Source organism: Lagopus leucura, unplaced genomic scaffold (assembly GCF_019238085.1).
Source record: "Lagopus leucura isolate 7727_CA_CO unplaced genomic scaffold, USGS_WTPT01 Super-Scaffold_100004, whole genome shotgun sequence".
In the NCBI taxonomy this organism is placed as follows: domain Eukaryota; kingdom Metazoa; phylum Chordata; class Aves; order Galliformes; family Phasianidae; genus Lagopus; species Lagopus leucura.
The window spans coordinates 66,845,530-66,860,387 of NW_024962264.1; the positions used below are offsets into that span (position 1 = coordinate 66,845,530).

Sequence of the window (14,858 nt, forward strand, 5' to 3'; positions counted from 1 at the left end):
GAGGGCCATGAAGATCATCAAGGGACTGGAGCACCTCCCCTGTGAAGACAGGCTGAGGGAGCTGGGCTTGTTCAGCCTGGAGAAAAGAAGGCTGCAGGGTGACCTCATTGCAGCCTGCAGTACCTAAAGGAAGCCTATAGAGTGGAGGGAAATCAACTCTTTGAAAGGGTAGATAACTGCAGATGAGGGGAAATGGTTTTAAGTTGAAGAAGGGAAGATTTAGGCTGGACATCAGGGGGAAATTCTTTACCGAGAGAATGGTGAGGTATTGGAACAGGCTGCCCAGAGAGGTTGTGGATGCCCTGTCCCTGGAGGTGTTCAAGACCAGATTGGATGGGGCCCTGGGCAGCCTGATCTAGCGTTGAATAGGGAGGTTGGTGGCCCTATGTGTGGCAGGGGGGTGGGAGATTCATGATCCTTGAGGTCCCTTCCAACCCTGGCCATTCTGCGATTCTGTGCTTTGACCAAATATCCCCTAAACTGTTCCCTTTCAGCTTCACTGAAAACATCCTGCTCATAGTTTGAACCTGGCTCGTGGTTGTGCAGTACACATAAAGAAGACATCCTGTGTGATCAGAGAATAACGACATCTAATAACATTTTTCATACTATCATAAAGGTCTGTTATCATAGACAAAAAAAAGGAATAAGGCAGAGATTCCCTTTCCTGTTACTGTTTAGATTGAAATGATACCTGTTATTTCCTTTGGTACCTTATTTTATTTTTTACTCCTCTCTGGAGTTTCCAATTTATCGCCTTTTTTTTTTTTTTTTTTTAATGCTCAGCAACACACTTCAAGAATTTTTTTTTTTAAATATTATAATACATTTCTCATCTAAGTTCCAGCCTCCGTAACTCAGAAATATGAACTGATCATTCTTTGGAGTAAATCCCATTGAATTAAACTTCCATGGCTGTGTAGTTAAGAAGTCATTCTTAATAGAAAGTGTCATTCAAAGTTACTCACTGTTGTTTGCATACATTATCTACTGGAAGGCTACTGGAAGGCTGTGGTTAGTAAGCAGGAATTTAAAATTTGACATTATTAAATAAGGAAAGTCTGTTAATAGCACTTCAGACATCTGAATTCTAAAGTGACTTTCCATAGATGACTGACAGTACTAATCCAGAAAATAACTCCATATTAATAATATATTGTAGGAATGTTATTGTCTAACTGTACTCCTCTCCCAGCATACGTGCTACAGTACATCCGCCTCGTTTTCAGATTTTCCTCAATGCAGCAATACAGAATTTTCTGTTCCCTATGCAGCTCAGCAAGGTGAATAAAACTGCATTAGGAAGTCTGTCTTCAAAGTATCATCGATAAAAAAAACAATACAATAATAATTGTTTATTTCAATCATGGATCCACTGGAATGGATTTCACTATAGCCAAATTCTAACTACGCCAGTGGAATTCTGTATTAAAATAGCAGCCTCTAAAAATCTAACCCCACAGTCACCCTTACCCTCAACGTGTTGTAAACAGAATTCTTTTTACCATTTGGAACCTTCCACAAAAGCACAGCACTTTGCATGCAAAATTGCTTGTTCGTGCACCATACTATAACATTGTTTCCTGCACAATGGACTCCTTTCCCTTGTGACTTACATACGTAAATGCCCAGTGAGGTGGACAAAAATTGCTTATAAGTGACAGTGCATCTCATTTCTGTGCCACAACTTAAATGTCATATTTAAGATATTTTGAGAGCAAAATGAACTCTACAATTTTTTTTTTTTTTTTAGAAATGTAAGTATTACCAGCACAGAATAAGTCTCCAGTTGTCAGTCCAGTTTGCATCTGCAATGTTGGATGTTGCGGAGATGAAAGAAACGATAAATGCCTCATGTTATACTAAAGAAATACTTTAGTATTTCTTTATATAATTCTACTGGATTCCTAGCAAATCTATAGGATTAATCTGGTGGCAAAACCAGATTAGGTAGACTGTTAGCACAGATCTGTACTTACAATATTACTACAGCAAGGCAAAAAAATGGCTTTCATAGCAGAGAAAGATGTCCAGAGATGTCCCTGTACACTGCAGATGATTTGGGCAAGATGACCTTTAAAGGTCCCTTCCAATTCAGACAATTCTGTGATTCTACAATAAAGATGAAAAAAACCTGCAACAAAATTGCAAAAATGCAAAATAATAGTTAACCTTTTTTCCAAAAATTAAATTTATAATAGTTTTAATACTTGAAAAGATTTATGTGGACTATTAAAAAGAATGTATACTTCACAAATCATTCCCTCACATCAAGTCTACGAGCCCAAACATGCTTTCATTCATGCTTTAAACCAATGCAATCTTCAAGGCTGAGAGGCCAGCTCAGCTCTTTTTGTGTGCACTTAAATTTTTGTTATACCAGTGCAATAAACTCCACCAGAACATAACCTGGTTGAAATATAACTAACCCTACAAATGTAAAATGAGTTTTCAGCTCCCTGCTTCACTTCAGAGCCACAAGAGGGACAGCACCAGCAGAAGGAAATGCTCTGAACACAGCAGAGATGACGGGGAGGACTGAATTGCATCCGCCTCGGCAGCATGGACACAGATTGCTTGAAGGTGCCTGCAAAAGTGATAAACATTCTGTGCTTTCTTGGATGATGTCCTTATGTTTAGAACTGTGTCAAAACAAAAACTTTTCAACAGAGAGACGCTTATGCTAAGAGTATGGAATTCCTTACGGCAGGATACACAGTGGATTGCAACAGATACAGAAAAATTCTGTCTAACTTCACAGCAGCATTTTTGTGCTTCACTGAGAGTTACAAACCTAAACACTTGACTGGTTATATCCCTTAATGTGTGTATGAAGTTGAACTGTTTGCCATCGGTGATACACAAACAGGCTCTGAATTACCAAGCATGATTACAGAGCACATAAGAGCACAAACCAGCTCAGATCCTAGCATTGTGCACAGTCTGGGGATCTCCACCTCTGAGCTCATCTGTCTGACACAGGACTGTGGTGAAGTATATATAGCTGAGATTTTTCTATTATCATGCATCTATTGGCAGTATCAGCACTGACTACGGTATCTGGTCTGAATGATGAAGTGCTGTTGCAAGAAATCTGATATTTAAGGAGTCTGGCTTCCAATACTGTCTACCATCCATTTGCCCATTTTCTGTCTCAGGTACTACAGGAACAGAAGTTGAGACATTCTCATTTCCCCTTTTTCTACCTCAATTAATACAAGTAAAGGCAGAAAGACACAGAAAAGATAGAGCATGCATATCAATTGCAAGGAAAGGAAATCAAGGGAAAATAGTGACAGTTCAGAGATTAACAACGAGGAGTAAAAGAACAATGGAAAAATGAGTAGAGAACATCACTTTCTGCAGACAAAACCACATCTCATTAGTCAGCGACAGCCAATACAGCTTCTTGCAGAGCTGGTTGAAATGATAAAAGTTGACATGGGCAGTTCCTGTCACCTTGCTTAAAAAAGGGAAGAGAAAAAAAAATAGGGAAAAAAAAAAATGGATCAAGATGGTTTGGAGGAGTATCTGTCTCTACATGTTTACATAACAAGTTTGTGACATACTTGCTTGTTTTGTTTCATAAATGTGATTCTTCTCTCTTCTTTCCTAAAGCTTAGACAGGAAAAACAAACCAAAATAAACCTTTTGGCCCCAGTCCCAACTACATGGAATTTTTAACTTGAGCTTTTCTAAGCTTTCAACTTCCTTTTGGATTCGCAATCCTCTCCCCTTCTGCTCACCCTCCACCTCCACAGTGGGTTGAGATTCCCATCTGCCCTCAACAAAGTTCATACATGAAATCAATCCACTAAGGAAACCTGAAATTCAACCCAGTAAACCATAGATTAAGGAGGAAAAAGACCTTGACAAGGGGAAGATAACCTTGGTAACAAAGTCAGTGAGATGGTGACCATAGAGACCCCTGACATAGAAACGGAAAAGTTATAATAAGGCAACATCTGAGTCATTCACATTTCTCAGGCACGTTAAGTGGCTCCTTCTAGGAGACAACTGCCTACACCAGGAGCTGATTGAGTTGAGAAAGAAAACTACCCTTAGAATTTAAAGAGACTGTGGAAAAACTCATACGGAAGGTGTAAACTGCAGTGTAAGGGTCAGGGTAACAGGAAGATCCCCCCCACATCCACCCACAGGACTTACATCCCTTTCTGCTTTAAGTAAAAATGACAGCATTTCACAACTCTTCACAAAGCATAGCTGCATGCAACATTCAAATTGTTTTGAATGCTACATCTATACATGGCTTAGAAAAATAAAAGGCAGTGGGTACATATCCCATTGGGTCCAGCAAACCTCTGAGCTGCAACTGGTCGTACCAGGCCCATTTCAGAAAGAAAGTAGAGCAAACAGTAAGAAGAATGAGTGGGGTGAATAGTGAGCTGGGGGTCGGCCTCTTCTCTCGTGTCATTAGTGATAGGACCAGGGGGAATGGTTTCAAGCTACGGCAGGGGAGATTCAGGCTGGACATGAGGAAGTATTACTTTTCAGAAAGGGTGGTCAGGCACTGGAATGGACTGCCCAGGGAGGTGGTGGAATCACCGACCCTGGGGGTGTTCAAGGAAAGGCTGGATGTTGTGTTGAGGGACATGGTTTAGTGGGAGCTATTGGGAATAGGTGAACGGTTGGACTGGGTGATCTTTTAGGTCTTTTCCAACCTTAGCGATTCTATGATTCTATGATTCTATGAATCTGAGGACAATTTGTGGACAGTGGGACCATTACTTCAGCCCTCTGCTGGAGTTCTGTATACAGAAGGTCCTCACTTTAGAGGATGCTCGACATAATTTCCAGTTCTTAAATACGAATCTATTGGGTGTCTGGCTATGAGAAAAAGATGATTTGGAGAAAGCTACCAGTAATAAACTCAAAACCCCCCCCCCCGGCGGGGCGCGCTCGGGGGATGGATTGCCTTCCATTTTGTTCTCACAAACATTAAGACTACAATTGCTTCATATGAAAATTAGTTTACTCTAAGATGGTAGCATTCATCCTGAGTGCTTGAAAACTGATTTAAACAGCCAAGCATGAATCCCTATGTTCGAATATTTTTTCTTGTATTACACACAAGAACATGCTTTTGTCCACTGCATAACTTTTAAAGTAAAGGTAGAGGAGCTTCCTAACGTGCTAGGTGAAACAGAATTGGTAAAAAAAAAATCTCTATCAAAAGGGAGTCAGAGCCCCAGCAAAAGGCTGTCAAGTCACAACTGTACAAGTAAAGAGTTTCCCACAAATCCTTCTGCATTCACACAAGCCCTCAGTGCCTCCTAATAGAAGTCTTCTCACAGTGTGTTGGAACTGATCAAAGCCTTTGAGATCAATGCTGCTGAGATGCTGGTTCACACAGGGCCACATTGCAAGATCAGAAAAAAACAAAGATTCTACATCAGGTCCTCGGTTCTGTGCTATGCACTCTCAGTTCATCACATTTCCCCCAAAAAATGACATGAGAGATATGTAAATTGGTCATATCTACAGGTATATGAGTAACTTCAAGGTATTATTTGACTGTAGTTACATAAGTAGATGTTATTTTTCTGCTAATAACTTTTAAAAATATTTCTTTTGAGTTCTGTTCCTACTAGAGACATACTTAAATTAAACCTGTCTTGCAAAAAGAGAAAAAAATTAAATTTTATTCACTAAATCTACCTCCATTTTGTTATTTTTATTCAGTGTGTACAAATAGCAAAGGCAATACCAGTTTATATTTTACAACAGCATAGAGCTATCAAGTATAAGTATCTTTGTTTTCAACTATTGCACATTTGCTCACCTTGAACTCAGAATCACTCTCAATAATCAAAACAGTTCTTTAAAAAATAAAAACTCTTAAACACGGCTTTTCACCATGAATTTGCAAACTTCTGCATGTAGGGGTCATCCTTTCACTAACAGTATCCCATCTGCAATTCCTCAAACTTGGAAACTGCAGTTAACATTAACTCTGTATTTCTCTGTCTTCACTGCTCTGAGAGAGAACCATCTATTCCACAAGATCAACCACTGCTACCTGCAAACTGAATAATTCATGTGTTTTTCCTTACCTATAGCCAATGTTTTAGGGTGCGGTTTTGGTGTTTTTGTTTTGTTTTGTTTTTTTTGTGCTTTTTAGTTTGGTGATCTTTTTAAGGTAACAATTTCCCTACTAGCTTGACTACAGAAGTGATGTTGTCATTATAACCTCTATACATCCTTTTTCTTAATTAAGCTTTAAAAGCTTTTTGCTTTTATCACACCAATAGTAAAGCCGCTTTCCTGCATTGAACAGGATCTATTAGTTACCTGACTACACACAGAACCAGCCCAAAGCTTGCTCAATTCCACTGTGACACGGTAGATGACATCAGTCTCCCCTTACCCTTGTAAAGTCTACAAGCTCCAATACCAGAGAGGTGGAGGTGTTTCATTTTCCGGACTCCATAATCAAATCATTAAACAGGTTTGCTCTCAAACAAAGCCCAGTGGGAGCACAGTCGACGTTTCCCTCTGCAAGAATTTATAGCCATTAATAACCTTTCTGAATGCTCCCACCAGCTTTTAGAAGCAGATACCAGCAACAAGAGAATATGTGTATTTGTCAAACTGTTCATCTGCTGCCTAGAAGATTCTGAGAGAAATCACCTAACCTTGTTGTTAAATCTGCCTCTTCCTTTGAATGTGTTAGGCTTCTTTAAGTTGTTCTTTCCCTAGCAAGTCCATTCAAAGTAGGTCTCATTGAAGCCATATACATCATTGCATTATCATTTACCATGATTTCATTCATACCAAAAACAACAAAGCAAAACCCCGTAATGGTGAAAATAAGAAGTTCTAAGACTAAGAACTGAATTGTTTAATGCTGCATGGTCTCAGATTACTAGAACTTGACGTTATTCTTATGCTGATGGGTATTTCAATTTAATTACATTGTACAGATAACCAGCCACGCTCATGTACAAAAGCTTTTATCTTCTTCAGATGCGTGTTCACAGAATTTGCTGTACTTCCACTATTTAATCCTGAAATACTACGCAACTGCGTAAGAATCACATCAACTCCAGTATATTTTTTAATGAATTAATTTAATTAAAGGATAATAAAGGTATGTTTCTTTTTGGGACACAGAACCATAGAATGGCCTGGGTTGAAAAGGACCACAATGACCATCAAGTTTCAAGCCCCCTGCTATGTGTAGGGTCACCAACCAACAAACCAAGCTGCCCAGAGCCACATCCAGCCTGGCCTTGAATGCCTCCAGGGATGGGGCATCCACAACCTCCTTGGGCAACCTGTTCCAGTGCATCACCACCCTCTGTGTGAAAAACTTCCTCCGAAGTTTCTTTATTCAAAAGGAAATAAGTAGAAGATATGAGTTGTGATTGTCTACATTACTCTAAAAGATGATATCCAAAGCCACAACAGCACAAACAACATGATTAGTGACATTAAGAGTCACTATTTCTCCTAAAAGCTATAAATAATTTTGAAAGATTAAAAAAAAAATAAAAAAATACTAACACGAAGAGATCAGAACTCCTAACACCTGCTGCCTCTCTAATCTGTTTTATTCTTTGTCTAATTTTGATTTTATTTTTATTTTTTCCCTCAAAATGTGGAACACTGAAGACATTCTAGAAGAGTAGGATAAAACCCTGGGACTTTGTGTTTTATATTTTATATTCATTTTATTTTCTTTATTTTATTATCTTTAAATTAGAAGGCAGAATGATCTTAGTAAGACCAACAATCCAACATCAAACTCACAAAATAGAGTCACAAATAAGGAGAAGAGGATGCACTTCATACTCTTAACCGAGAATTAACACAAGGGTTACCAAATTACCATAGCTATCATGGATCTATTTTTAATTATAAGTACTTTAGATAGGATGCTTTTGTTTGTTTGTTTTTCTTACAAAAAGTGTTTTTAACAGACTTCTCATATCAGGCTGAAATTAAACAAATTCTGTGTTTGAATTTTCTGAAATAAACAGCTTTGAAAAATAATGCCAAATAGCAAAACTACTTACAAGAAGCAATTTATAAGGACTTGAGATGGATTTTCTATCACTGCTTATTTCAAATTCAGAACTTCACTGCCTCAAAGGTAAGGATTACTGTAAACAGGGCTTAATTCATTAAAAGATATGATGCATGTTATGCAGGCGATTACATTAATCACATCTTTTCCTTTCAGCATTCCATTCAGTGAATGCATTGCACCTTCAGAACCTTGCTATTTCACCTTAAATGCATCACAAGACAGAAGAGAAAAAAAAAAAAAGAAAAAAAACATAAAAGCAAAGGACGAAGTTTGGCTTCCTCTCACAAAATCCTGTATAACCATTCATACTTTGATAGCTACCTGATGGGACCCAACAAATCAACAGAGAAGCAGATTCACATGCTCCAGCAATAACAAAGTTTTTTTTTGTTGAAGTGAATTCCAAAACTGCTGGAATCTAGCAGCGAACACTGTACAATCTATCACACTATTTACCATTGAGAGAGGCATAGATTGAAGAATTCCAGCTAATTATAAATGTTCCTGTTCAGGTCAGGCAGGCCACTGACATTTAGACGTTTATGTCCATGGCAACTTAATTTGTATGGCCAGACACCCACAGGCACTGACTGGTACAATTCACTCACTACTTCATTAAGGCTATCTACAAAATACAGAAAATGACCTGATGTGAAGAACTAATACATTGAGGTTTGTTTGTTTTAAGTAATGTTCTCCAGCTTTAGGCAGAAGATGGAAAGATAACAATCTAGTCACAAAATGACTTAGATTGGAAAGGACCTCAATGAACACTGAGCAATATGTTGATATTTCGACTACAGTTGATATTTCAACTACACACACAGAATAGTAGCATAAAAACTTACTAGCATTGTGGGTGATTTTCTAATTACATCACCATTTTAAAATTTCTTCCTCGATAAGCTGTAACAAGAAGATGAAAAGGAGATGGACTTGAAGATCATTATGGGTCCCTTCCAATTCAGGATATCCCATGATTCTAAGTGTCATCATCACTTCTATTCACTGCAGAGGGATGGAAAGCACCCAGTATTACCACTTGTCCTAGAGCACAGTATATTCATTCTTAAAGACAAGTATATTTTGGTTTTGTATACTGCACTCAAATATCAAGTAAACAGGTGATCGCCTGCTAATCCTCAGCTGTGTGCTCAAGATTTTCCACAGCATCCTATCACTTGTTCTACTGCCATGTACTAAACATTGTGAGCTTGGCCCTTGTGGCTATGTTGCGATTATTGTTAGTTGTTTCTTACTGCCTGTTTACATCCTACTTTTTAAATTCCCTATTTGCCTTAACATAATTCCACTGTGCAATATTTTTTTTTCAGTAATTCTTATCACTGCAGTTCCAGCTTTCTAATATCCGAGAGCAGACTACACGTGGCTGCTTCTAGTCTACACAGCCTACACTCTAGCTTGCATTACAAGATCTAATTTATTATCATCACTCTGTAAATTGTTGCTTTCTGTGCAGAATTCAGAGCTTAACATTTTTTTCTGCTTCATCTTATGAAGACAGAAGTCAAGCAATGAGAGTCTACTATTTCAATGACTACCCTGCTCATACATTTCAAGACTTACTCATTTCTTTTTTTTTTTCCATTAAGGTGCAACTGCTTCATACTCTTTGCATTAACTCCCGAGTCCACGCGAGTGTAACCTGCAACACCTGCAGAATGAACAGCCCTTCAATAATGCTCTTTTTTAAAAGCCTCAAAGTCTTTCCTCAAACTTCTGTTATAACCAACCAATGAAATACGGAGAGGAAACAGAGGCAAACCAAATTTACAATTTACTCAGCTTCTTCAGTTTGTTATGCATAGAGAAATTATTTACTCTGGCTAAAACCTCTCCAGTGATTGTCCTGGACAAACCTTTAGAAAAAGATTATTTCTTTTTAAATTAGCTGCTGAAGTCTGTGACATTACCACAAGTTGAACATAGGACAGTTCCAATAAACCAGTGACAATGCTAGACTCCATCTGCAATTGCTAACAGATCGAGAGAGAATTTCTCAGAGCCGTCACTGTCACTGTAATAAGGCTCTACATCAATCGTTACTTTGAGGTGGATTCCCTTACAGCTTTTCTTTCAATTAAGCAAGCCAAAAATACAAGGGTTTTTGTTGTGGTTGTGGCTGGAGTAGAGTTAACTTTATTTGTAAAGATGTGTGTGATGTCATGTTTTGTTTTTTTTTTGATGAAAACAGTGTACAGTTCCGGATAATACAGTAATGTTTCAGTTGTTACTCAGCAGTCCTGCTTCCCATCGGTGGCTGATGGGAAGAAGCAAAATAATTCCTTTTTGTGATTTTCCTCAATATGTAGTTTTTGCTTTACCTGGTAAACTATCTTTATCTCAAACCATTCATTCTTACACTCTTAGCTCTTCAATTCTCTCCCACCTTTCACTCCCATTCCATTTGGGTAAAGTGTGCGAACAGCTGCAAAATGCTGAGCTGTCTGCTGAGGTTAAACCACAACATGTCTGAATTAGTAAAACTAGATGTTATTAGACCATAGTTTAGCCATTACAATAAGGAAAATTCAGACAGAAAAGAACCAAAATGAAAAGTATGTATGAACATCCGTTTTCCCTCTCCACTGTGCCCTTCCAGGGCAGGTCCTTCCTTCTGTCTCACTTTCAGATCTAGTGCTTTCAAAGGCTTGTTGGGTAGCAGTGCTTTTTTATTATGTCTTTAATCAAGCATTTCAGTATTTAAGTATTTCCAACACTTTAAAACATATTAATTTGGGTGTCTATACCTTACTTTTCCGATGCTTCCATATTTCTAGTAATGCCACCAGGTTCAGATTTGGTTTGTATCTCACATAGAACTCCATATCCTTGTAATTCAAACAGACAATAGATAATGAGTCTTATAGTTTGTTTTCCTTTTATGTCTCTTCCCTGTCCTTTTATATTCTGAGAAACAAAGGTACTGACAATAACCTATCTCAAGAGTGCGTACAACTGTAAAAGTACAAAATGCCAACCTGCCCAATCCAATCATTTAGTCATTTTTTTTCCCCTTCCTTCCTATCAAGCATGAACAACAAAACAGAAATTACACGGAAGTTCTTAAAATGATAATGAATAAGATGGATGAAATTTAAGTTAGATAAAAGTAAAATGATTGACAATAGGAAAAAAGAGCAGTTTTCTCATTATAAACATGATGGATTACATAGTACTCCTGCACATTAGTAATAAGTGCGTGAACTATAGCTGTATGAAATGAATACAGAATACAGCACAGAATAACAACAAAAATAAAGTGAGGAATTATTCTGAATGGGAAAGAAAATACAAACAAAATAACATTATGCCACTATAAATCTGCATCACCATCATTCGGTCACTACTTTTCTAAAAAGAGTATTGCAGAACAGAGAAATAAGCAGTGGCAACAAAGACAGTCAAAGACTTTGAGGAACACCTAAACGGACTAAGAATCTTCAGGGTACAGAAAGGAAGACTGAGGGGGAATACAGTAGAACAATAAGACCTTAAGTATTTTGAAAAAAAAGTGAAACAATCTTTGCACATCTTTCTCAAAAAGAAACAAAGAACTAAAATAAACTTGCATTTTTAGTTATCAGCAAAGATTTTGGAACTCTGTCAGAAGGTACCACAGATGCCTTAAGTTACACATCGGGTAAAAAAAGAGACTTAATACATTCCTGAAAGGGAAAAATATAACAAAAAAAATAAACAAGCAACAAGAAGTCCACTAACCTGCAACCCCTGAAGCCTGGAGATCAGCCTGAAAAAGCATCACTCAGTGCTTGCTCTACACTGTTGCTCAGGGGTATCAATTACTTCATCTCATCTTTCAATGGAGCCTATCACTGTTCACACCCTGGCCTACTGCTTGCCCTGGTGTAAAGAGAAGCACAGATCACTTGAAGATAGTCTCTTGGGAGAAAAAGGAAGCCTCAAGGTAATAAAAGAGTGAAATATCTTCTCGGAAGTGAAATTACAGAATTATAAAAGTTGAGAAAGACCATTAAGATCATCAAGTCCAGTGATCAATCTATCACTTCCAGTTCCATAAGCCACGTCCCTAAATAAATCGACATCTTTTCCTCTTCCCATGTGATAAGATAACCAGGATGCACAGTGCCAAGCAACGACAGCAGGGAAATACTTCGCCTTGTCATGGCAAATCAGGAATCCAGCAGTCCAGAAGATGGGCAGGGTAAACACAGACGTGGCAGGATTATTTTGCTTTTCAAGCATGAGTAGCATTATTTACTGGAAGAGGCGTACCAAGGAGTTGTTCAGCTTAGTACACAGGCATTGAAGAAAATAACCTCATATCATATATATTTAATGCTCCTGGAAGTGAAGAATCAGTAGTAAGAAAAACAGGTGTAGTGAGTAATTCAAGTGTTGAACTGCTGGTGACAGCTTCATCTTTGGTTCCTAGAAGTCTGTACCATTTCCAATGCATCCCGCATCACTAGAAGTCAAGACAGAGGTTCACAGAATCACAGAACCAGCAAGAATGGAAAAGACTTTCAAGATTATCCAATGCAATTGCCCACCTATCACCAATATTTTTCACTAACCAAGTCCCTCAGTACAAAATCTAAATATTTCTTGAATACCACCAGATTCAAACTTCCAACCTGAATCTCCCCAGTGCAACTCGAGGCCATTCCCTCTAGTCCTATTCCTAATCACATGGAAGAAGAGGAGGACCCTCATCTCATCAGAACCTCCTTTCAGGTAGCTGTAAAGAGGGATAAGGTCATCCCAAAGCCTCCTCAAACAAGGATAAAGGTAAAAGAGACTGAAGACAGATCAGAGACAAGGTATACATGACCCACGTGACCCATTCCCATTCCAGGACTCTGTCTTGTCACAAAGACAAGCACTCTTTGAAGGTAATGCATGTGCCATTCTCTCCCCTGTGCCACATCTCAATAACAAAATATGCAATCCCTTGTTAGTTCATCTCAGGTTTATCAGCCCCTTTTAGTTTGACAGATATATGTCATATCTAATCAAATATTCACATTGCTTTATTTTTGTGCTTCTTCCCTTCTTTATTTTCAGCTCTTAAAGGATTTTCAGTAGTTTACAAAATTATACAGTTGCTTTGTAGAATGCAAGTCCTCTATACCGCTTTTAATCCACAGCAATCTTGTACAACTACTGGTAAGAAAACAGCTAATGAGAAAGTTCCAAAGAAAGCAAATCTGCGTCAAGAAATTGGATTTTATTTAATAACATTGCTACTAGCAATTAAAAACATTTAATGTAAACAGGCAAACTTCTTAACCAGATAATATTAAGAAAGCCTTTTTTTAGAGACAACTTTTCTGTGGCATGAATAGAAAAGTGCGCTATTAGAATACATCAAAATAATTTGATCTGACAATAAAAAAAAAAAAGAATAGAAGACTTAGCAAAACGTACTCCACTCCATAACTGGATGACTCTTAGGATTATTTTTCTTTTGACACAGAATCATAGAATAGAATCCTTAGAGCTCAAAGGGACTTCTGAAGGCCATCAACTCTAATTCCCGTGCAATGAGTGGGGAACATACTGTAATGCTGATGTAGAAGACATTACTTTTCTCCAAATACAAAACTACTACAAGTTTCATATTCCTAATGTGATCCCATTGTTTATTTTATTTAACTGCAAAAGCATGTGAGTTTTTCCTAAAATTTAATGCTCAGCAACTCCCAACATATAAAATACAATATAATCAAAAGAGATATAAGTAAACTACAACCATTCTAACTTTTCTAGCATGAAAAACCCTTTATAAAATCCTCTCAGGAGAAAAAAAAAACTATGAAGTGATATCTTGAACTCCTATCAAATTATCAGCTTTCTTCCATTCAATTATATTGTTTACATGTTAACTTACAATTTCTTTCTTAGAAACTCACCGATGCATTGCACAAGCTAATTCCAAGTTTGCTGTCAAAAAGGCTGAAGTGTAAATGCCAAAAGGATTATTTAAAAAAAAAAAAAAAAAAAAAAAAAAAAGAAATTCCATCCACTGCTTTTTTATTTATTTTATCTCAGGAGACAGCACGTCACATTAAAACTTTCCAAGAGCTGTAACGCCAGAAATTTACTGACCTTAACCTACTTCATATATATCAGTTCACTGAAACACTTATTCAGCTACCCCCATAATTTCATCGTGATTTTGCAATATTAATCCTTCCGTAGTTTTTAATTTCCTTGTTGCATAAGAGGTGAATGTGAATTTGGGAGCACTGCCAGGCAGTTGGCACTGTGAAGAGGAACTTTTGATGTAGGTATATAAAGTAAACGGAAACTATCAACTAAATCTAAATCTCAGCTATGTAAATTTTGCATCAATTCATCACAACAAAGAGCACATTTAATCAAACCTATAAATGAATCTGATCTATGAACATACACAAGTCAAACCATGATGTCACACAGAGTATTACCAAACTACACAAAACACTTCTCCCAGAAACCTACCGTTCAAACCTACTGTTTGAAATCTAGAACTACATGCAGAAATTTAAAGCAGTATTTGTTAACTTCCAGTATTCTAACTTTTAAGTTTATTGGTCAGATCCTTTTGCCTGAGCTATCAAAGAAATATGTATGCATATACAATTCTAAAGCGAGTTAAGATTTCAACCTTTTTTCCCCCATTAATAAAAGTTATAAGACAAAAAGATCACGTTTTTATTTGTATTGTCACTGAAGTATCTCTTTCAGAGTGTAAGTTCAAGAAGATCAAGTAGTGCCGATGCAATAAATATCTCAACTTATCAGACATCTTTATTGG

The 14,858-nt window shown here is 37.4% G+C and overlaps 1 protein-coding gene across 4 annotated transcripts in view; it reads right to left on the bottom strand.

The window, feature by feature from the left end:
- The window catches only part of CTNNA2 (catenin alpha 2), a 455,013-nt gene that overhangs the window by 396,263 nt on the left and 43,892 nt on the right, over positions 1-14,858 (bottom strand). The gene's annotated exons all lie outside the window — the stretch shown is intronic.